General features: G+C 43.7%; 1 long non-coding RNA gene across 1 annotated transcript in view; it reads left to right on the top strand.

The window, feature by feature from the left end:
* The window catches only part of LOC146344030 (uncharacterized), a 44,883-nt gene extending 31,375 nt beyond the window's left edge, over positions 1-13,508 (top strand). The window contains exon 3 of the long non-coding RNA XR_014792121.1: positions 13,060-13,508. This is a non-coding gene — a long non-coding RNA (uncharacterized LOC146344030). The remainder of the gene's footprint in view (positions 1-13,059) is intronic.
* Positions 13,509-23,200: the final 9,692 nt, after the last annotated feature.

Raw genomic sequence — 23,200 nt, forward strand, 5'->3', positions numbered from 1 at the left:
GGCCAAAGATGGTGTTGGAAGCAGTAGCTGTAGCTCCATCTCTGATTTCAGTTAATCTACACAGTGGGTTGGATCCAGACTTAGCCATACTCAGAGCAGACCCATTGAAATCAATGGGACTTGTTAGTCATGACTAAACACAACATAGGGTGCAATACTATGCATGTTTAGACAAAAAAAAGTCCTATAACTCCCAGCATGCCCCATTTCCCATGCTGGCTGAGGAATGCTGGGAGTCATAGGTAGGCTGACCATATTTCCTTGAGACAAAAACGGGATATTGGGATGACAAAAATGGGATGGGGTTCTCTCTCTGGGCAAGAAACCTGGCCCTACAATATATAAAGGAAACTGCGCTAAGGTCAAGAAAATAATAATAAAACCACAATATAACAAAACAACTACAGCTCCCTTTGTGGTCTCTCAGGCTATAAGAGACCTAAAAAACAACCTAGACTCACTGCAAAAGAACATGGAAAGGGGCGCAAATGAATAACACTAATTTATTGCATATACACAAAAAATCACTCATAAATATACATATATAAAATACCTATAAAATATCACATGAGCAGTAAACAAATCTGTATAGCATACCACACTGAGCACTCTAATGCAGGACTGCAGTGGCCAGACTGCAAAAAATCATAAACATATACCAAAAAGAAAAAAAAAACAAGGAATGAACACCCCAACTGCTATCACAAGTTGGTATATGCTAATGTCCCACCGGAGAGTTCCGCTGTAATAAAAAAAAAAATAGCTAACAGCCTGTTGAACTGAAATATGAGTCTGAAAAGTCCGAATCAAACAGAATGTAGGGCAGAAAGAATCTCTATGGGCGGAATGATGGTAGAAATAACAGCGAGACTCAGCCTCCTGGCTCCCACATGCTGAATGGGGCTTAGCGACCGCCTCTTGAATTCCCCGCCACTGCAGACAAGCAAGGGGGTGGCATCTGATCGTCGTTAGCTCAAGAAGCCTGGCCCTGACTGGATAACGTAAATGGAATTTGGTCTTTCGTCACACTAGTAGTTTTACTGCACGCATTGATTAGCATAGAGCCTTATGATAAACGCATTCAGTTTTTTACAAAAAATTAAGAACGGGACAAAATTGACATTTATATTAAAACGACAGGTTGGTCAGGAAATATGAAAAAAATGGTACTGGCCTGTTTAAAACGGTACGTATGGTCAGCCTAGTCTTAGGACTTTTTTCTGCCTAAACATGCATAGGATTGTGCCCTAAGTTATGAATGCAGAAAATGTGGGGGAGCACTTGGTCAGACGTTTATGCTAGCATTTCCCCCTCTTGTGTTGGACATTATTTGAATATTAGGAAATCCTCTAGCTCCTCAGAATCTGCTAAATAAAATAATGTGATAACATCTGCTGTTATTTTGCCTCTACTCAGGTTTCCAGTTATTAAATAATATATTAAAAAGAACAGCTCCCAATACATATTCTTGCAACACACTCACTGTTCTCTTTTCATTGTGACAAATAGGCCATTTGTGCCTCCATCTCTGCTGGGCCACATCTATATGGCACCGCTTTGACCCCCCCCCCCCGGTCGCAACTGTGCAGTGATTCGGCTTCGCATCAGCCTGCCCTGCGATACACTCGCAATGTACTGCATGCTTCCCTTACAGACTCGCCGTGCCCTTTTGGGGGGGCATTTTATTAAAATGTGCAGCTGTGCAGTCCTGTGAGTGTGGGGGTGCGACACTTCAGTGGCTGTTTTGTATTTGAGGGGCTCTACTGTGTCTTTCCATCCCTTTTTATCTAAAAAGTGAGTGTTTTGTGCTACTTCATTTCTGCACCATCAGTTTGTCAGTTCCCCAGCCCGAGACTCTCGTGATGGTTTGCATACACAAGCGTGAACGCTACGTGCCTAGCCATCACTGTGAAACAGTGGCCGGAGCGATGTTGGTCCTTCCCCAAGATGCCCCCCCCCCAGCCCTTGGGTACTCAGTCCACAACCGTTGTGAAGATACGAAGCTGCAAAACTGTGCGAAAGTGTAATTAAATAGATGAAAACGCCTCTCTGCGCCTCTGTAACTGCACAGCTACAAAGGGATGGGGGAGTAAAGGGGCGTCACAGAGTGACACAGGCACTATGCATGCCTACAACATGCCCATTGTAAGGTGCAAAGTCAGTCCGGGGAAGGAACAGAGAGCCCACAACTGCAGGGGAACCCACAGCAAACCCCCCAAATCGCAGTAAAACGGCTCCTCGGAACTCCGCATTTTCTGGGCGAAAACCACAGATGGCTGCGAAGTTGCGACTACGTCATCTATCACAAAGGACCTCAACTTGTACCCGCCCCTGAGTAAAAGTCCAGTGTAGATGGGTCCCTGGTTATCAACCTGGGATCCTGCCTACCCCTCATACAAACTCCAAAGCAGCAAGAGAGGATGCAGCTGCTGTGCTTCCAGGCCATTCTACCACTGGTTCATATGTCTACCCTTCTTCCTATCCTGTGGCTGATTGCCCTAGAAGGATGGGGAGGATGAGCAGAGAAATGGAGTGGAAGGGGCAGCTGGTTTAGAGCTTTTGGAAAGGCAGGCTAGATCTCCAGGTTGACAGCAGACAAACCTATCTGCTTTCTGTCTTTCAACTATTTGCGCATCTAGGAAAACATGTCTCTTCAGAATTCGGTATATTTAGCTTTTGTAGGATCCCCTTGAGAAATCATATCAAAAGCTGCACTTTCATGTCAGGAACAAATTTGTCTGCTCCCCAGTCCTGTGCCGCCAAGGTGCCTGTCTGGCTCAACTGCAGCCCCTGTGGCGTTTGGAAATTATATCATTAGTAGGCAGTCCAGCTGTATGGGCTAACCTGGAAGTTGGGGAAGTGCCACTGAACAGACAGCGGAAGAAGGCCAACCCCAGCCAATCAGCAGATCCAAACCTTAAATGTCTTGAAAGAGGTCACTACTGGGGCTCTCTCCAATGAAGGAACATAGAGACAACATTGGACAGGCCATCCCAGAGGCTAGAAATGGAACTGCCCTTAACAGGCCCAGGAGAACACCTTGAACGTTCAGAAAGAAACCTCACTACATGCAAATGAATGAATAACATTGATTGCATCAGTCCATAGATCATAGCAGCACAAAACCAAGTGACAAACTCACAAAAACTTACATAAAAAACAGTAATCACTACATATCAGTATGTTCACCTCATTCATCCTACTTTCCTTGTCTCAAGTTTTCTCAGGTAGTATTTGATGCAGCTGGTCCAACCCAACTCCAAGCACAGACACAAAGGCCAAGCCACATTTAGCCGCATTTTCAATAATATCCCCAGAAATTCAGATGGTTTTGTGAAGGCTCAAAATCCATGATGACTCATCTCTAATTCATTATGTTTATCCATGTATCAGACTGTTCTATTCTTAGTGGTAGTGTTCTCATTTGACTTGCATTGCAGAAGGACAATCTGAAAAGGATCAGATTCATCAGAGAAAGCACAGTTTTTTGTTTTAAACCTATAATCCGCCCCCCCCACACACACCCTATGAAATACACAGGGATGTTAATGAATATTTGGCATATGGAACTTCCTATGGGAGAGTAATTAAATAACATTTGTAACATTTTGGTATCTTGTCTTCTACTCTAGGCACCACTGAGCTGTAGAACCACTTCTTTAGGCTTTAAAGTTATTGGTAAAAAAATACATTAGTTTACCTTCTGTTTTTGGAGGCAGAGAGTAGGACTTATATACTTCAGTGAGTTATATAGCGATTTTGAACCAAAGTACTTTTAAACTCCCCTTCATGGATCACTGCCTTTTTGTGGCGAAGGGGCTTGCGTAACTCAGTGAAGCCATAAGTGATGCCATGCAGGGCCACCCAAGACGGACAGGTCATGGTGGAGAGTTCTGACAAAATGTGGACCACTGGAGAAGGAAATGGCAACCCACTCCAGTATTCTTGCCAAGAAAACCCCATGGAACGTCTCACAAGGCTAAAAGAGATGACGCCGGAAGATGAGCCCCTCGGGTCGGAAGGTGTCCAATATACTACTGGGGAAGAGCAGAGGGTATTTCCAAGTAGCACCAGAAAGAGTGAAGTGGCTGGGCCAAAGCCAAAAGGACACTCAGCTGTGGATGTGTCTGGTGGTGAAAAGAAAATCCGATGCTGTAAAGAACAATATTGTTTAGGAACCTGGAATGTCAGATCAATGAATCAAGGTAAGCTGGAGGTGGTCAAACATGAGATGGCAAGATTGAACATCGACATCTTTGGAATCAGCGAACTAAAATGGACAAGCATGGGTGAATTTAATTCAGGTGACCATCATATCTACTACTGTGGGCAAGAATCCCTTAAAAGAAATGGAGTAGCACTCATAGTCAACAAAAGGGTGGGAAAAGCAGTACTGGGGTACAATCTTAAAAACAATAGAATGATCTCAGTACGAATCCAAGGCAAACCATTCAACATCACAGTAATTCAAGTCTGTGCCCCAACCACTGAGGCCGAAGAAGCTGAGGTTGATCGGTTCTATGAAGACCTACAACACCTTCTAGAACTAACACCAAAAAAAGATGTCCTCTTCATCACAGGGGATTGGAATGCTAAAGTAGGAAGTCAAGAAATCACCGGGATAACAGGCAAGCATGGCCTTGGTGTACAAAATGAAGCAGGACAAAGGCTAATAGAGTTTTGCCAAGAGAGCATGCTGATCATAGCAAACACTCTTTTCCAACAGCACAAGAGGCGACTCTACACATGGACATCACCAGATGGTCAATATCGAAATCAGATGGATTATGTCCTTTGCAGCCAAAGATGGAGAAGCTCTATACAGTCAGTAAAAACAAGACCTGGTGCTGACTGTGGCTCAGATCATGAGCTGCTTGTTGCAAAATTTCGGCTTAAATTGAAGAATGTAGGGAAAACCACTAAAGCATTCAGGTATGACCTAAATCATAACCCTTATGAATATACAGTGGTGATGAGGAATAGATTTAAGGGATTAGACCTGATAGACAGAGTGCCTGAGGAACTATGGACAGAGGTCTGTAACATTGTTCAGGAGGCAGCAACTCAATCCATCCCAAAGAAAAAGAAATGCAAGAAAGCCAAGTGGCTGTCTGAGGAGGCTTTACAAGTAGCTGAGGAAAAAAGGCCAGCAAAAGGCAAGGGAGAAAGGGGAAGACATATCCAACTGAATGCAGATTTCCAGAGAATCGCAAGGAGAGACAAGAAGGCCTTCTTAAATGAACAATGCAAAGAAATTGAGGAAAACAACAGAATGGGAAAGACTAGAAATCTCTTCAAGAAAATTGGAGATCTCAAGGGAACGTTTTGTGCAAAGACGGGCATGATAAAGGACAAAGAAGGCAGGGACCTAACAGAGGCAGATGAGATTAAGAAGAGGTGGAAAGAATACAAAGAAGAACAAGACAGGAAAGATCTTAATGTCCCTGATAGCCATGATAGTGCGGTCACTGAACTTGAGCCGGACATCCTAGAGAGTGAAGTCAAGTGGGCCTTAGGAAGCATTACTAACAACAAAGCTAGCAGAGATGACAGTATTCCAGCTGAGCTATTTAAAATCCTAAAAGATGATGCTGTTAAAGTTGGCACTCAATATGCCAACAAATTTGGAACACTCAACAATGGCCACAAGACTGGAAAAGGTCAGTTTACATTCCAGTTCCAAAGAAGGGCAACGCCAAAGTGTGTTCAAACTACAGTACAATTGTGCTCATTTCACAAGCCAGCAAAGTGATGCTCAAAATCTTATAAGCTAGGCTTCAGCAGTATGCGAACCGAGAACTACTGGAAGTACAAGCTGGGTTTCGAAGAGGCAGAGGAACTAGAGATCAAATCGCCAACATTCGCTGGATCATGGAGAAAGCAAGAGAATTCCAGAAAAATGCCTATTTCTGCTTCATTGATTACGCTAAAGCCTTTGATTGTGTGGATCACAACAAACTGTGGCAAATTCTGAAAGAGATGGGGGTACCAGACCACCTTACCTGTCTCCTAAGAAACCTGTACGAGGGACAAGAGGCAACAGTAAGAACCGGACATGGAACAACTGATTGGTTCAAAATTGGGAAAGGAGTATGACAAGGCTGCATATTGTCGCCCTGCTTATTTAACTTATATGCAGAGTACATCATGAGAAACGCCAGGTTGGATGAATCACAGCTCGGAATTAAGATTGCCGGGAGAATTATCAACAACCTCAGATACGCAGATGATACCAGCCTAATGGCAGAAAGCGAAGAGGATCTCAAGAGCCTCTTGTTGAAGGTGAAAGAGGAGAGTGCAAAAGCTGGTTTGAAACTCAACATTAAAAAAACTAAGATCATGGCATCTGGCCCCATCACTTCCTGGCATATGGTAGGGGAAGAAATGGAAGCAGTGACAGATTTTATTTTCTTGGGCTCCAAGATCACCGCAGACGGTGACTGTAGCCATGAAATTAAAAGACGCTTGCTCCTTGAGAGGAAAGCTATGGCAAACCTAGACAGCACAGTAAGAAGCAGAGACATCACCTTGCCGACAAAGGTGCGTCTAATCAGTGCTATGGTTTTCCCAGTAGTAACGTATGGCTGTGAGAGCTGGACTGTAAGGAAGGCTGAGTGCCGAAGAATTGATGCTTTCGAACTGTGGTGCTGGAGAAGACTCTTACGAGTCCCCTGGACTGCAAAGAGGTCAAATCAGTCAATCCTAAAGGAAATCAACCCTGAGTGTTCATTGGAAGGACAGATACTGAAGCTGAAGCTCAAATATTTTGGCCACCTAATGCGAAGAGAAAACTCTCTGGAAAAGACCCTGATGCTGGGAAAGACTGAAGGCAAAAGGAGAAGGGGACGGCAGAGGATGAGATGGCTAGATAGCATCACTGATGCAATGAATATGGACTTGAGCATGCTCCGGGAGAGAGCGCAGGACAGGAAGGCCTGGCGTGCTATGATCCATGGGGTCACGAAGAGTCGGACACGACTGAATGACGGAACAACAACAACTTTTAAACTCTTGAAGGATGAATGCTATCAAGTCTTGTTGACCTTTTACTTTAGATTTGTTCTATAGAAGGTCCAATTTGCACATCTCTTCTTATTTTTCACCTGGTCGAAGTATCAATCTGTACTGGTCTTTTGTGCAAACACATGCAGCCAAACAAAACACAAAACAAAAACACCCATTTTAGCAACAGGGGGGCTATTGACCCACTGATGAGCCATGGTTCAGGTGGGCCATGTATGACTTGGTGGGTCACAGCAATGTGTACAGGCCTACCCTGGTTCCCTGTTTAATGCCTACTTAAAGTTACCTTGACCTACCTTCCTTGCGTTGCAGATTTCATTCTAGAGAAGGCACAGAAGAATGACTTACCGTTGTCAAAATATTCAAATTGTGAAGAGACACTCTTTAAAAACACACACACAAAAATACTGCCATTTAAAAAAACATATTTGCCTCTGATAGGAAGGCATATTTTCCCTTAAGTTCTGTGAAAGATAGAATCCCATCCTGGATAATCAAGTGAGCAAGAACCCAAATTCTATAGAATATCCACTTCCATTAAAAAGGCTACTCATTGTTCATGAGGGTAGGGTTATACCAGGGGGCACCTGCAAATGGGTCAAACTGGAATATTTTGCAGCTGTATGACAAAGATTCTTTCAAAATTAAAATCAGTGTAAACTATGCCAGAGGTGCCCTGCCCTGCCCTGCCCTGCCCACCCAAACCCCAAACTCCCCACTGCAGCCAGACCAGAAGCAATGCCATAAATGAATATATAGAAATGGGCATGCACACTACCACATTTCCCTGCTGCTGCTGCTGTGCTCTGTCTGAGCCTTAGCTGAGAGGGCTCTGCTTTCCTTTTTCTTAAAAGAGAGAGGGAGGGAGGGAGAGAGAGAGAGAGAGAGAGAGAGAGAGAGAACTGTGCATGCACAGAATGTTCCAACTGTCCTGGGCCTGGGGAAGATGGTAGTGAGGGAGTGCATCAGGAGAGAATGCTCTGCCTCACTGCTGTATATGGCAATAAATCAGCTCCCACAGGTTCCACTGGAACAGGACAAAATGGGCTGTCGTGAAGGGCATCCAGGAACCAATCATTACTTGCTTCATTGCCTACATCATACCGGCTCACTGTCCTTCTCTAAGTTTCATTTTCTTTGTGTCCCCATGTTGAAGGGAGTGGCAGCAACGGGGGTGGGGGGGGATTTGGATGCTCAGAATTTGCTGCCTATGTTTACTCCTGAGCAATGAAAACCTTCTTACTTGTGTGCAGAAATTTAGAAGATGGATTTTTGTACTGTTCTGCTTCTCGTTGTTACTTCTCAGTAAATATCCAGAAAGAGGGATGCTTGTGATGATCCTCATGGAAAGAAGTGGATGTTGGATGTTCTTCTGTGTGGCTCTGAGTTGATAGCCATTATGATGATGATGATCTCACTGTCCCCATTTACAATTGGTTGCTTCTGGGTTCCGGCTACTGTTTTTCTGTGTTGTGGCTCTGAGGTTATCATCTTTATTATTATCCCATCCCCAGACACTCAGCTTTGTATGCATGCTCTTTGAGTGTCCCCTTGCTAGGTTGCTGCTGGGTTCCAAAGTCTACTTTTCTGTGTTGTGGCTATGAAGATATTGATATCATTAGCATAATCACCATTTTCATCATCATGTATGGATTTTGTGGATTCCCCCCTCCCCCTGTTTTGCACTCATGATGTTAAAGGTACTTGATTCTCAGTATAATGGGGGTTGTTACTGGATCGGGAAAATGTGGGTTGAAATAAGTGCTTCTGTATGGCTGTTTGGATTCTCCCCTCCGTGTATCCCCCCCCCCCACATACGCACTTTGCACTCATGGCCTTAAAGTCATTGGATTCTCTCTGCAATTAAAGTTGTTGCTTTGAACAGGAGAATGTATGTCCAAAGGAGTACTTTTGTGTGGCTGTGTGAATCCCCACTCCTTTGCACTCATGATTTTAAAGGTCATGTGCCTCAGTTTCCCCTTCAGGTGGTATGGGCTGCTGGTTGTTGGGGATTCAAATGACTGCTCTGCCTCTGGTGACCCTGTCCTCTGCCCCACTAGTCCTAGTGGACAACAGCCCCCACTGAGGCATCCTATTCAGGTGGAAACAATAAAAGCAACAAGCGGGGGGGGGGAATCCCTGTGGCGACGGGTTTAGTTCACTCTCCATTTTGCTGCATTTTTTACTGGAGTCGAATCTGCTCCATCTGGGGACACATGGGGTTTGAAAGTATGGATTATCCCAAAGCTAGCCTGGGCCTCTTGGCAGGTCACATGGCAGTTTACTGCTAATTGTTTGGGTGGCTACCGGGTGGAGCCTCATCCACATCTGCACTTAGAGACCCCATTCCCTCCCTCCCACTCTCGCCTTGTTCCGCCCTTTCTGCTTTCTCAGGTCAGTGTGTGTTAGCACCTGCCTCCCCAACCTATGCCCTATTCCCCCCAATTTTTGTATTACTGTCCCTCTAAAACCACAGTAGCGCAATAGCAGGTATAGGCACTCCTGTACAAATGCACTATTTTGCTATAGTGCTATAGGGGGTATAGGTATTGCTATACAAATGCACTATTTTGCTACAGTGCAGTAGGGATATCTTTTAAATGTGCAGTTGCGGGTTTCCCACTAACTACCTCGAGAACCGCAATCTCACTGAAATGGCAGAAACATAGGGGAAACACATGCAGGGAAAACACTGGGGAAACACCCCTTGACCAGGGTCAGTGAGGTCACAGCCAGGTGAAAGACACACCCCTGGACAGGGCTGTCATGCCAGAGTAAATGCGGAGGGTTGGTGCACACTGTAACAGAAGCACAGACAAGTCAAATTAAGGAAAACAATCAGACTAAAAGTAGTCTCAGAAAAACTGGTTTTTCAGTTCAAAACTCTAGGGTGGCTGTGGGATGGCCACAATGCCATGTGCCCCAAATGACCTCCAAATGCAGTAAACTTGCAATAAATTGCTCATGGAAACAACTCCCAAGACATTACAAGACAAAGAGGTGATTGAGACCTATGCTGAATTATTTTAAATTATCCGACTGACTCATAACAAAGGCTGCACTGAATGTTTGGCTGTTACAATGCTTGAGTTAATAGTTGTGCTGGGGAGTGGGGGATAGGTGGTGAGAAATATCTTTCCCCAAACCCTAAATCGTGTGACTGTTCACCTTTGTCTATTCTATACACTGCCCTTATTTCCCTACGCTGCTGCTGCTTTGGTGCAAGCACTTTTCTTGTAATTACTGAGTCTGTTTCTCCTTAGTAATAGTCAGATGGGTTATCCCAACCAATAAGGGATCACATAGTGAATTGGATGACATCACAACACTAAGGTAGCCAATTAGATTTGACTACATAACATCTTCAAGGGCAAACAACACTACTTTAGAGTGGCAGTGCTTCCTAAACTGGCAAACACTTTCAAACGCCTTTTTGACAATCACCATAAATAAATAAATAAATCACCAAACAAGTTGTGTGCTGTTTGATTTGCCAAATTTTTTTAACAAAAGTGCCCCCTTTTGGCTCAGCTTTACTTATAAGCAGTTTGAAATGTTTAATGGACATCAACAAGTGCTACACTTTTGAACTGGGTTTACAAATATTTGCAGTAATGTCTCTGTATGAATCAAAATTAGTTTGGGTCCATTATGCAGTATAAGGCCTCTGAATATTTCAGCTCTTACCTTTTCACACATTACTAATATCTCTACTGACTGTAGAAACACATCTCAAGGAATAAATGTATTCCTGCCAAATGGCAATGTGGTTTTATTTGATCAAAAGCATCAATTTGAGGCTTGTATGGAATCTACTTGAGTTAATTTAATGTACAGCTTTATCCAAATTTCATCTCCCTATTTTGAGTGGAAGTCATTTATGTCCATCAGGTTTGTTTAAATTTTCAGTGTGTAGGAAGCAGTACAAATGTTAGCCAAGTGAAGACATTTAAGGAAGTGTTGATGCCAGGAAGGCCTACAAAAGGAAACAATTCCAGCAGTAGCATGATGGAGCAAGTGATGGAGCTTGATCTGAGAGTATACGTTTCCAAGGCTGTGCAGTAAAGCAGTTTATCCATTTTAAATATTGCCAGGTTTTCTTAAGTAATGGTGAGTTTCAAACATTTTCCTGGTTTGAAGACCTATGACCCCTCAACATTTAATTAATTAATTAATTAATTAATTACATTTATATCCCACCTTTCTTCCATTGTGGAACTCAAGGTGGCTACTTGTGGTTTCTAGGTGGTCTCCCCTCCAAGCACTGACCAGACCCAGACCTGCTTAGCTTCAGCACAGTGGCTGCCTCATGTGCCTTCAGACTATGCCCTGGAACCCTGGTTGTGCCCTGGTACACATTTAAACAATGTGCACCTCCAATATATCGCAGTCTTATGTTTTGGTCACCTCCTCAACCCACTTTATAGTCTGATGCCATAGGGTCTACCGCATCAGACTATGAAGTGGGTTGAGAAGATGGTGGCTGTGGAGTTGTGTGTGTCATGTAGGCCTGCAAACTGGAGATGGTCCATATACTTTTAAAAGCCTAGCTCCTCATCTCCAGAGAGATGTGCTCTACACCAGGGGTGGGCAGAAAGTAAATCTCCAAGTGTCTTGGACTTCAACTCCCAGCATTCCTGACCACGCTGGCAGGATGGTCCTTTTGTACCACCAATCAGTGATCAAACAGGAGGAAGACCTACAAGGAAACTGCAGTCTAGTCCTTCCTGTTTGAATCTCATGCCTGCACAGAAATATCCAGAGGACATTATAATATCCAAGTCTGCATTATAAGAACATAAAAAGAGCCATGCTAAACCAGACCAAAGGCCTACCTAGCCCAGCATTCTGTTCATGCAGTGGCCAATCAGCTGCATTGTGCTGTCTGTCGATGATTAACAGCATGCCAGATTGCAGACACAGTTTAGATATACGTGTGTGTGTTTTTCCTCAGCTTGTTCAACATTACTGCTAAAGAATAGTGGTGAGGCTCCTTGCAAATTTGATGCTGTTGACTATAATTAATACAGACTATTTTCTTTGGGGTTTGAATCTTGCCTGAACTTCTCCTGTGTCTAATTATATTCACAGGCCATCTGACGAATGTAGGATTAGCATTAATTTCCTCTGTCCAGCCAGAATCTGTATTGACACCAGGGTGCCTTCCATGTGATAACCTGGGCACATGTCTCTCTGCTGATTTCTTGCACTGTTGCTGCTGAAGCATGCGCGCACGCGTGTGCACACACACACACACACACACGCCTACTGAACATACGATATATTCACAGTGCCTGGATGTGCTAATAGGCTGAATGAAGACATTGTAGCTCAACCCAGACTAAATGGGGCTTCTAAGTTGTTTTTCGTTGTATGTCGTTTGTGTATATTGTCCGTGTGCTTTTATGCAAATGGTTCTAAAACTTTTTATATTGCATTTAATGTTTTAACTTCTGTTAACTGCCTAGAGAGCTTCGGCTATGGGGCGGTATAGAAATGTAATAACAATAACAATAATGGACCAAGTTCAGAGTCTGGGGGTGTCAGTTGATTCATCTTTTTTCGCTGGAGGCAAACTAGCCTCTGTGACCCACAGGACCTTTTAGCGACTGAGGCTGGTCTGCTAGCTACAATCCTACCTGGGAAGAGAGAGCTTTGCTCCAGTTATCCATGCCCTGCAAACCTACCGTTTGGACTACTGCAATGTGGGGCTGCCTTTGAAAATGGTCTGGAAACTTATTTAGTATTTTTTGTGTTCCTCTGTTTTTTTAATAAAGGGTTTTGTTAGGCTTAAAAACAATATTGAGGAATTTGCATGAAGAGGAATATGCGTGAAGCAGGAGGTACTTTTATAGTGTAAGCTCTTCCTCACATTATATACACTTTTGTCTCAGGGTGGAGCTGAGTGACTTTGTAATGAGATTGCAGTTTTGGTTGGTCTTTAATTTGCTGAAACCCTTGGACAAGTTTTAACTTGAAGATGTTAGGTAAAATATCCACTGGACTAATCACTTTTTTCTGTTTTTCTGTTTACAGTGTACAACAAATAGAAATTTGCAAATACCTTTGGAGGAAGCTGTGGCACCTACAGAAAATGCTGTAGGATACACTCTTGGTACTCTGGTCTAGATAAAAAGATCCAGGTGTATAATTTGCTAAATGAAGAACTGTGAATGTAAATTGGGCACACATCTGCATGTGGAAGTTATCGATTTACAGTATCTTTACTGTATTCCTTTCAATGGGATGAACATTGTGGGATGTGTACATTGAGATTGTATTCCTTTCAATGGGATTTGTATTCCTTTAATTGTACATTGTATTCCTTTCAATGGGATGCACAATGGGATGTGTACATTGAGATGTGTACTCAGTGCACATTCTCATCATTTGTGGACGAGAACCTGCATTTGAGTGTGCATCTGAATGCATATCCCACTGAAGTTAGTGCATTGTGTATAAAAGACTTCTGAATTTGGATCTACATTTCTTATGTTTATGGCTCCTTACCTAGCAAGTGATACACACACACACACACACACACACATACGCACGCACGCGCACACACACACACACACACACACGGAGGGAGGGAGGGAGGGAGGGAGGGAGGGAGACAGACAGACAGACAGACAGAGAAGCTTGCTTCTTTGTGTGGATCTCCTCCTCTAGATTGGGGTGTATCTTTCTAATTATAATGTCATTCATATCAGTTGCTGCATTTTCCTATGCGTTTATAATATACCTGTCCCAACAAAATCCTTAGAGCAGGTTAATGGAGTACATGTTCACATTATGTCTCTGTCTCTTTCAAAAACAACAACAAACTTTTAAAAATTCAGGTTTGACACAATATCAAAGAACCATTATAGATCCCTGTAAATACGGGAATCCCATATTTGAAGGAAATATAGCCTTTCTCCCTGGAAAAGCCAGGATATCTATATATCTATATCTAATATTCTGTAAATGTTTCTCAAGTGAAATAGAGAGCATTGGCATGAAACACGATTATTGACTAAAAACAAACAATGAAACCACAATCTTCTAGCTTCTGGCAAAGTTTGCAAAAATATAGGCTGTTTGGTGTGGATCTCCAAAGAGCCTGCCAACTGCTCCAACCACACAATAAGAGCCACTCGTGCCCCATCTCTGAAAGTATAAGGCCAAGGCTTTCTATCTGACACTGACTGAATGTTTGTGCTTGACGTTCAGTGGGTAGAGCACATCCTTTGCATGCAGAAGGTCCCGGGTTCAATCTCCAGCATCTCCAGGTGGGGCTGGAAAGAATCCTGCCTGGAACCCTGGAGAGCCGCTGCTGCCAGTCAGTGTCGACAATACTGGGCTAGATGGACCCAGGGTCTGGCTCAGTATAAGGCAGCTTCCTATGTTCTTCCTATGTTTCTAATTTCCTTGCATTTGACAGGACTCAGTTCCATTTACAGTTCATTGGATCAGGATTATTATATGGAAGTAAGTATCAATGGTTTCAGTGGGATTTATTCCTGTGTGATGCAATTTTGTTTCAGATAGTAGTGTCAGGATACTTATGCCCAATCAGTGAAAGCAAATGTTCAAAACAGAATTTGACTTGCGGTTTGAACAGAGCTGCCATTTGCAATAAGAACATATTTCATTTCACTTGATGCCAGATTTAGAAATCACATACACCAACACAGCAGAGCACAGCTCATCTTATTGGGCTCATCTTTGCTCACGATTAATTGTTTTGCAGCCCTCTTCCCTTTGATTTCATGGGGATACTGAAACCTTTGGCACCAATACAAAATCTGGCTAATTTTGCATTGCATTACACATTGGCAGATAAGTCCACAAAGAGGTTAAGTCAAGATGCTTGGATTTAGCCTAGTATAGTCAGTTAAAGCACTTTGGTTTAATGGTTAAAGGAAAGAGACTTTCACCTCCTATCCCCAAGTGATCTTCATAAAGACTGCTGTTTCCCTGTGGCTACTGAAATCACTGGGGATTGGGAGAAAAACAGCAGTGGCAGGAAAGTTGGTAGGGGGATTTGGTGAGGGCACCCATGGGGGGGCTGTATCTAAGGCCTTGGGGGTCCATGTCCCACAGGTTGTGCACCCATGATTTAACAGAATGTTGAACTGAATTGGAAATCCATTTTTCAGCTACAGAAGTGGTAACTTCAGTGCTTTTCAGTGTACGCACACACACACACACATATATAAATTGCAACAGTTTAGTACTTAGTAATACCCTACATTTCATACATATTTGCTTAAATAAATTAGGGGGATATATCTAATAAACTACAAGAAAACTCTTCCCCACCAGTATATGATAACCTTTAATCTGGGGATAACTTAAAATGATGAATATTATTATTATTATCTCCTCCTCACAGAATTGTAGAAATGAAGCTGCAAAGTGCAAACCACAATTTGCTTTAACTCAGTTGACTTTAATTGACCTTCTCTATGGGTTGTGGAAAAGCCGGCATACTTGTCATAGCAAACTTGCCTGAGGTCATCAGGGTGGCAGAGCTGTACTGCAGAAACAAACCTTCCTGCTTTCTGTAATCATTATATAAACTCTATTCTGCAGCAGAGGGCTTTTTGTGCCACACTTGTTAAGCTGAAGCCAGCAAGTAGTGAAAAAGTTAATTGAGAGAGAAGAATTTCTTTAGGTGCTGGCAGTTTCCTCTACATCTAATTTGGTAATTATAAACCCCTGGGTAAGTGTGGGTGTAGTGGTTAGAGTGCTGGACTGGGGAAACTTGGGTTCATGTCCCCACTCAGTCACGAAGCTCACTGAGTTACTTTAAGTCAGTCACTGACTCTCAGCCTAACCTACCTCACAGGGTTGTTGTGAGGATAAAATGGAGAGGAGGAGACTCCTTGGAGGAAATGGCTGGATATAAATGTAACAAATAATAATATTTTTTTATTATTGACATTTCTATACCATCTTATTTGCTAAAAAGCCATCAAGGTGGTGTGCAACAATTTAAACAATAAAACCTTAAAACAATAAAAAAACAGGAGCAAGAAAACAGTAGTAGTAGTAGTAGTAATATTAATAGCTCCAACATAAGATACAGTTGGTTACATGCTATGTGGCAGAAACTGCTAGCAGCTTCTTAGGTGCTATGGAAAGTGTCTTAAGACAGCAAGACCTGGGACAGCATAGATGTCTATTGCTGGTAATGTTGCTAATTGTGGCAATATCCATTATGGAAGCCTGCGTATAATCAAACCCTCCCACCCTGTCAAAGGGCTCCTTTCTGTACTCATTGATGAAGAAGACACTCCTTCCTTAACAGGTGATTTTTTTTTTAGTTTGAAGGATTATCATATTTTTCCAGTTCACGACATCTCCACATGTGTATGTAGCACTCACAGCCTAAATGCATATCCTGAAAGCCCAGATGGCGGATCAGCACACCTTGACATCTCTGGCCTACCCCCTTCTCAACATCTGAGCATTCACTTTGTATACAGTTAAATGTCCGTAGGGGCTCCCCTAGGGGGCCAGGAACCCATTTCCATTCACATAGAAGAGCTAACAGATGTACAACACCTTTCATAGTAATACACAGATGTCTGGGGTAGGCCCAATCCTGCTGCTCTTCTGAGTGTTCCATGGTTCACTTATGAGGCTGTCAATTGGTGTGCGTGTGTGTTTTGGCCTGTCACACACATGCAAACACCTCCATTGGCTACGGAGCTGGCTGCAGGATGTTGAGAATTGTAGACCAACACATCAGAAGGGCATCAGATTAGGGAAGGCTGGGCTGGAATTGCCATCTGATTTAAAATTGACTCTTCTTTGCATTAACACTATTAATACATTGTGAGAACAAGGGGAAATGTTCAAAACTGGGTGGGGTTTTTTGTATCATATCATATGCAAAAACTGTCCTTACCTCTGGGTTAAAGCGACTCACCTGGGATTTGGAGCAGTGTGGTGACTTTCAAGTAGCAGGGGTGCCCTTTAAAGAGAGCAGAGTAGGGTAATTTATTCTCCCCCTTCCCTCGTGTTTCAGACCACATGTGATGACTCCTCCGGAGCACTTACATTTCTGGCCCATTTACTGGTTCTATGAGTGATCTATTATTCTAAACACGGGCCATTGCCTTAGGTATGCATGCCAAAGACATAAATCTCTGTTTGCTTAGAAGGTTGAAAAATGTTGCTGTAGCTATTATGAGGTATAAAACCCACAGCAAACGCACTGAAAAGTCCACTGCTCGTTAACAACTGAACCTTGACTGCATCTTAAAAAATGAGTCTTTAGCCTTCCTGGGAATCTTCTCCCCACCCTCCATGCCCTCTGAAATCTAAAATGGTGTCCCTGCTGAGCAAGCTTTAGTTTTGGTCTCTTTCACTGAAGAAATAAAGCACCATTTTCTTTCACTGCTTCTGAGAGCTAGAAATGAACTGGATTCTTCGTTGTGTGTGTTTTCAAAACTCCGGTGCAAACATGTTGGTTTTATTCAATTAATCTTTCTATTGCAAGATCAAATCAATTGTCACTAGCTCTACTGAGAGGACCTACAATCAAAACATTCCTGTAAGGTTTCTCTTATAAAATGTTAATTCAGTCAAGGGTGTCTGTCTGTTCATTCTGTGTTCCCATAGATCCTGACAAGCTGTTTTGGTGACAGAAAGTCTAGGCCCAATTAAATACGTGTGTGTGCATGGAGTTCACCCATCTGCAAAGAGTCCGCAGCAGCAAAGGATGTGCCAGAAGGTTCATGAAGCGATACTCTCTCCTGGCCTTGCTCTCAAGATATTGTGGAAATTCATGACTGGCAAGGGAAGGAAATACCTTTCCCCACTCTTTGGAATGTTGATTTACTCAGTTAAGGGAGTCTCCGTTGTATAAACTGAGATATAGCCTGTAGGCACACTGAAGAAGACACCATTAGCGTTACCTTCAGCTGAAGGTCGCAGTAACACTTGAGGTCTCAGTTATGTCAGCAGTGTCAGGATGCTGTAGCAGACAAATCTGGCTGACAGCAGCATGCTGTTATTTCACCTTTACCATAACATCACTTGGAAGTTACATCATTTGGGCTCTGAGACTAAAGGGTGTAGAAGCAGTATTCCTGTGTTTATACTGTACCTTCTAATTTGGCTGGTGAAAGATTGGAACCAGGATCAGAACAAGCCAGAATCATAAAGCAACTGCAAACCATGGTTTAAGTTCTCAGCTTCTTCTGAACCTGGTAACCATAGTTTCTAGGCTGGGGCATAATGGGAAACTATGACTAACTAACCCAGGAAGTATTGAATTATGGCATGCTGAGAAGGGAGGAGGGAAAGGCTGGTGCAAGGATGGAGTGTGCAGGCACAAATTTCAGGCATATCTTGGCTTAATAGAGCAAGAGATATGCTTTTGAACCAGCCTTTTGTGTGTGTCATTGTATTGCCCTATGGTCATTCAATCAAACTCTCTTGTAGTTCAACCGGCATAATGGTTTCAACATGAGGCACCTTATGTTATAATTCTCAGAAGTCGTCTCAATGCAGCAGTTTCATCATGGGAATTTCATAATGGAAGATATTGCTACCTACAGTAATCTTCTCAGGCCCAGTGTCACCACCGGGCATTTTTGGCCAGCTGCTGGGGCCCCAGTGCCCTGACAGGACCCACAGCTGTTGTCTACTCTGGGCCACTGGGTCCAGTCACCATTTAAATTTCCCACAATGTCCCCAATGTAGCGTCGCTCTGGGGACATTGTGGGAAATGTAAATGGAAGCCACTGCTGCCAAGGAAGCCCACCAGAACCCATCACCAGGGAAGGGCCCCCCACCTAAGGACACTTTGCCTAAGCCCCCCTCAAATCTAGAAATGGCTCTGAATGTGCTGTATGGTCTGGCTCTCAATTGCCACTATGCAGGGCTGGCAGCAAGGGTAGGCATGGTTGGGCATCTGCCCAGGGCCCACACCTCACCAGGGGCCCACTGACAAGATGCCCCCAGAGCTGCTGCTCCTCTTCATCATTGCAACCTGCTTGTTCACCTGTCTCTTGCTCTGACCTTGGTGGCAGTGAGGAGGAGGAGCAATAGATGCCACCGCCTACTTGCCCACTGGCTCTCTGCCTGTCAAGTAAGCAAGTGGTAGCAATGATGAGATTGAGGATGAGGAGCAATAGCAGCTGGTGACAATGACGGTGAGAAGGCAGACTCACTGAGGGAGGGGGCCACTGAGGGTGTCTTGCCCGAGGGCCCTCAAGCATCTGGAGCCAGCACTGCCACTGTATTGTGTCTTTAAAATACTTTCAGGCTGCGTTCCAGTTAAGATAAAATCACTGGGTGCTGGTTCACTTGGTTAGAAATGTAGAAATACGTACCATGCATGTGGGGCCATGCATGCTCCCATACATATGCGTACAGGCCACATCCATGCGTGCCTGATATTCACAACTGTTTCACCTAAAAAAGGGATGAACACACTATTTTGTAATTACTATGATAGCTGCTGGTTGTGAGCCTGAAGCCCACTGTATACAGGGATTAAAAGTTAAGTGCTTTTATGGCACGCTGATTTCAGTGGGAGAGAGTTGCACCCTAAAAGTGCTTAACTTTGGCTAGATCATACTCCCACAGTATTCACTGCTTATGACTGCATGAACTGGCCTAAAGTTTCAAACTGTTTCAATGTAAACCTTTTTATCCACTTTTAAAAGTGGACCTTTCCCTCTCTTTTAAAGCAGCAAATGCTTTATGCCCCTGTACAACAAAGACTGTTTATGATTAAACAGACTCTTAATTGGATTAATGTGTAAGAAGTAGATCCGAGATCAGTTGGTTTAACAAGTGAAACTGCCTGATTTACAAAGATGCCTTTATTGAATGAATGTGGATCCAGTCTCACAGGAAACATTAGGGAATGCAGGCCATGGTGGACTTACTTTTCTATTCAATCCACATCTCTCTGTTCATAAGTCATTTGTGATGGACATCAATGATCTGTGTTTTCTGACAGCTTTTCTTACTGTTCCCAGAAACTGCTTTCTCTCCCCTCAAGAGGGCATTTAAAATGTTAAGCACTCCCTCTCACACACAGCTTGTTTATGTATTAGGTGCTGTACCATTCATTTGCAGAATGATTTCAGTGCCAAATCCTAGCTTGGCAGTTGTGAAACCTTCTCCTTTCACTCCCCAGAAAACAAGTGCTTCTCAGCCTCTCTGGGCAGCTACTCTTTCTCAGCGATCCCGTGGAACAGAAGCGATCTGGAATAAGATGGGTAAGAAGTCCTTGGAATTTGTGCCTACTTCTCTGGTGACTTCAAAGACTGGAAATAATAAATAGCTTAAAATGCTTCTTCAAGAGAAGAAGAGCCAGCTTGTGTTTACTTTGTCAATGTCACACAAACATAACTGGAGATGGGTGGCCACTATATTTTTCCATGGTTTTCTAATTTACACATGGTGACTTTAAAGCTTCCTTGTTTTCTTTTTCTACCCCCACTTCCAAATGCATTTTGGAGCCAATAAAGAAACCTCATATCCAACCACAAATAAAAACCACCTTCAAGAAACAGAAGTTAGTTCAATGCTGTATTGCAGTAAGGGGCCACAAAATTCATTGACAGTCCTATTGCAAGAGTAGAGAGAAAAGTATTCAATGATTCATGGTCCAACATTAAGAGTTGCTGGACTACATACATGTTTTGAATTGGGTACACCAAACACCCAGAGATGTCATGGCACATAGGTACAAATGTTTAGCAGTAGATATAAATATTGTAAGAAGGGCGCTGTATTTCATTGAATCTTCAGATCTTGCAATGGAATTCTATAGCCCAGCTGCCTCCAACCTGGTGCCAACCTGTTGGACTTCAGCTCCCATCAGTCCTAGCCAGCATGGTCAGTGGTCTGGAATGCTGGGAGTTGTAGGTCACAACATCTGGAGGGCACCAGGTTGGGGAAGGCTGCTGTAGCCCATCATTATATTCAGTGGTGTACGAATGTTTGTTTCATCCTCTGGATGTGGCAAGTGGAATGAAGGGGACTTCCAAGTGCTGTTTGGATGTTCTAAACCCTGACGTGATTAGAATGACATGAGGGAGTTGGTATATGCTTGCCTCCAGATCATCAGCCAGCCAGCCAGCTTCCTCTGTCCTAGCACTCTGAATAGGCCCTGCCAGTTTTACTTGTATAACAAAAAAACTAATCACACAGCTGTGGGCAAGGCATGTGGGTAAAAAAATGAAAGATGTGATTCCCCTCTCTAGCACTTGAGGATTTGTCAAGAAAGGACAGATATCGGCATGGCTATCCCCTCCCCAAAGTACGTCTGTGTCTTCCTCAGCAAGGCCCCCCTCCCCCAATATACATCTTGCATGGATAGCCCCTGTTAATGCTGAAGGCCTTGAGAATTGTGTAGAGCAGGGGTAAGCAACCTGTGGTCTTCCAGATGGTTTATGGCCTACAACTTCTGTCAGCCCTAGCCAGCATAGCCAATGGTGAGGGATCATGGAAGCAGTACATCAAAATGTCTGGAGGGTCACAAATTGCCCACCCCTGATACAGAGGTATGCATTTGTGCTTACTTTGCTGGACCATGTGAATCAATACACCCCAAACACCACTTGAACAATGACACAGAGCTCATCCTGTGCAAATTCTTTATTGAAACCGGGATCACGCTATACAATAGAGGTTGGCAGCAGGGCCCCCCTGGGCTAAAGCAGGCTCCTACAGGGGCTGCCTGCCTACAACTGTTCCAAGGGTCTGATAAGAAAGCAGAGAGAGGTGGGACATACAAGGAAGAGAGTTCCCTTCCTCATTATCCTCTTCCCCTTGTGCCTTTCTCTTTCCCTTTTGAGCCCAGAAATTACTCCGAGAGGGGGCACAAGCAGAGAGGCACATGGGGAACAGAATTCTCTGTGGTTGTTTCCACACTAGGCTCTTTGAGCAGTGCTGAGGAATTGCTCCCCCACAGTCAGCTGGAAAGAAGAAAAGGTTCCACGTGGTACTTAACATCATGTTATTTTAACATCTAGCAATGCCTGGGCAAGATCTGATTTTAGGGATGTAGGCAACTGGTGGCCCTCCAGAGGTTTTGGCCTACAACTCCCATCAGCCCTAGCCAGCATAGACAAGACTGAGGGATGATGGGAGTTGTAGGTAAAAACATCTGGAAGACCACATTGCCCACCCCTAGGGTAGCTAAGATGGTCCTATGGTCTGTCTTGGTACTAGGCAGCTTCTTATGTTCCCATGATTATTCAGAAGTAAAGCCCATTACAGCAAAATTCCTCTTTCTCATAGAATCACAGAATAGTAGGGTTGGAAGGGGCCTACAAGGCCATCGAGTCCAACCCCCTGCTCACTGCAGGAATCCAAGTCAGAGCATCCCTGACAGATGGCTGTCCAGCCTCGTCTTGAATGCCTCCAGTGTGGGAGAGCCCACTACCTCCCGAGGTAATTGGTTCCATTGTCGTATTGCTCTAACAGTCAGGAAGTTTTTCCTGATGTTCAGCCGGAATCTGGCTTCTCCTACCAATATCCCACAAAAGATAAGTTTTCTCCTTGCCCCATTCTTTTGAGACACGTTTTGCTTCTCTAACATTACTTTCTGTTCATGCCTGTAGTTGTGGCATTCCTGAATTGGCCTTTAATGTCAGTACCTGTTCTGGAGTGTAGGGCTTTAACGATGGGTTTCTTTTTTCTACAGCCAAAGCAATAGCTCCTTATTTTATTTTGAGTAGAATTCCACTTAAAAAAATAAGCACGGACAAAGCTACTAGTTAAGGGATGTTAGCCCTGTAAAGTCTCTATAGCTCTTTGTCAGTCCATGCTGGACAGGCTGGCATTGCAAAACAGTTACCAAAAATAAAATCTGGGAGGACATCAAGGAAATCATTGGGATGCGTCAGTGTGACAGGAATGTCATCTAGATGTTCTGTAAAAAATGAGTGAATTAATGATGGCCATTCTGGACCAGTCAGTGGAAAAGCACCCATCCCTGTGCTCCTCTCTCTCTCTCTTGTCTGTTTGTGGTGGAAAGGGGCTTGGAAGAGGTGGGGAAGGAGAGAGCAAGAAAGAGGTTGAGGAAGCAACAGAAAGAATGGTCCCACCTCTCTCCACTGGGAACCATTCAAGAGAGGAGCCAGAGGGCAGTCCTCTCCACATGCACACTGGTGTAGTTCTCTCCCTCCAACCCTCAGCATGGCGCGTAGTGGGC

Source organism: Heloderma suspectum, chromosome 5, assembly GCF_057233095.1.
Source record: "Heloderma suspectum isolate Gila_16-S chromosome 5, 16-S_ref, whole genome shotgun sequence".
Classification (NCBI taxonomy): Eukaryota; Metazoa; Chordata; class Lepidosauria; order Squamata; family Helodermatidae; genus Heloderma; species Heloderma suspectum.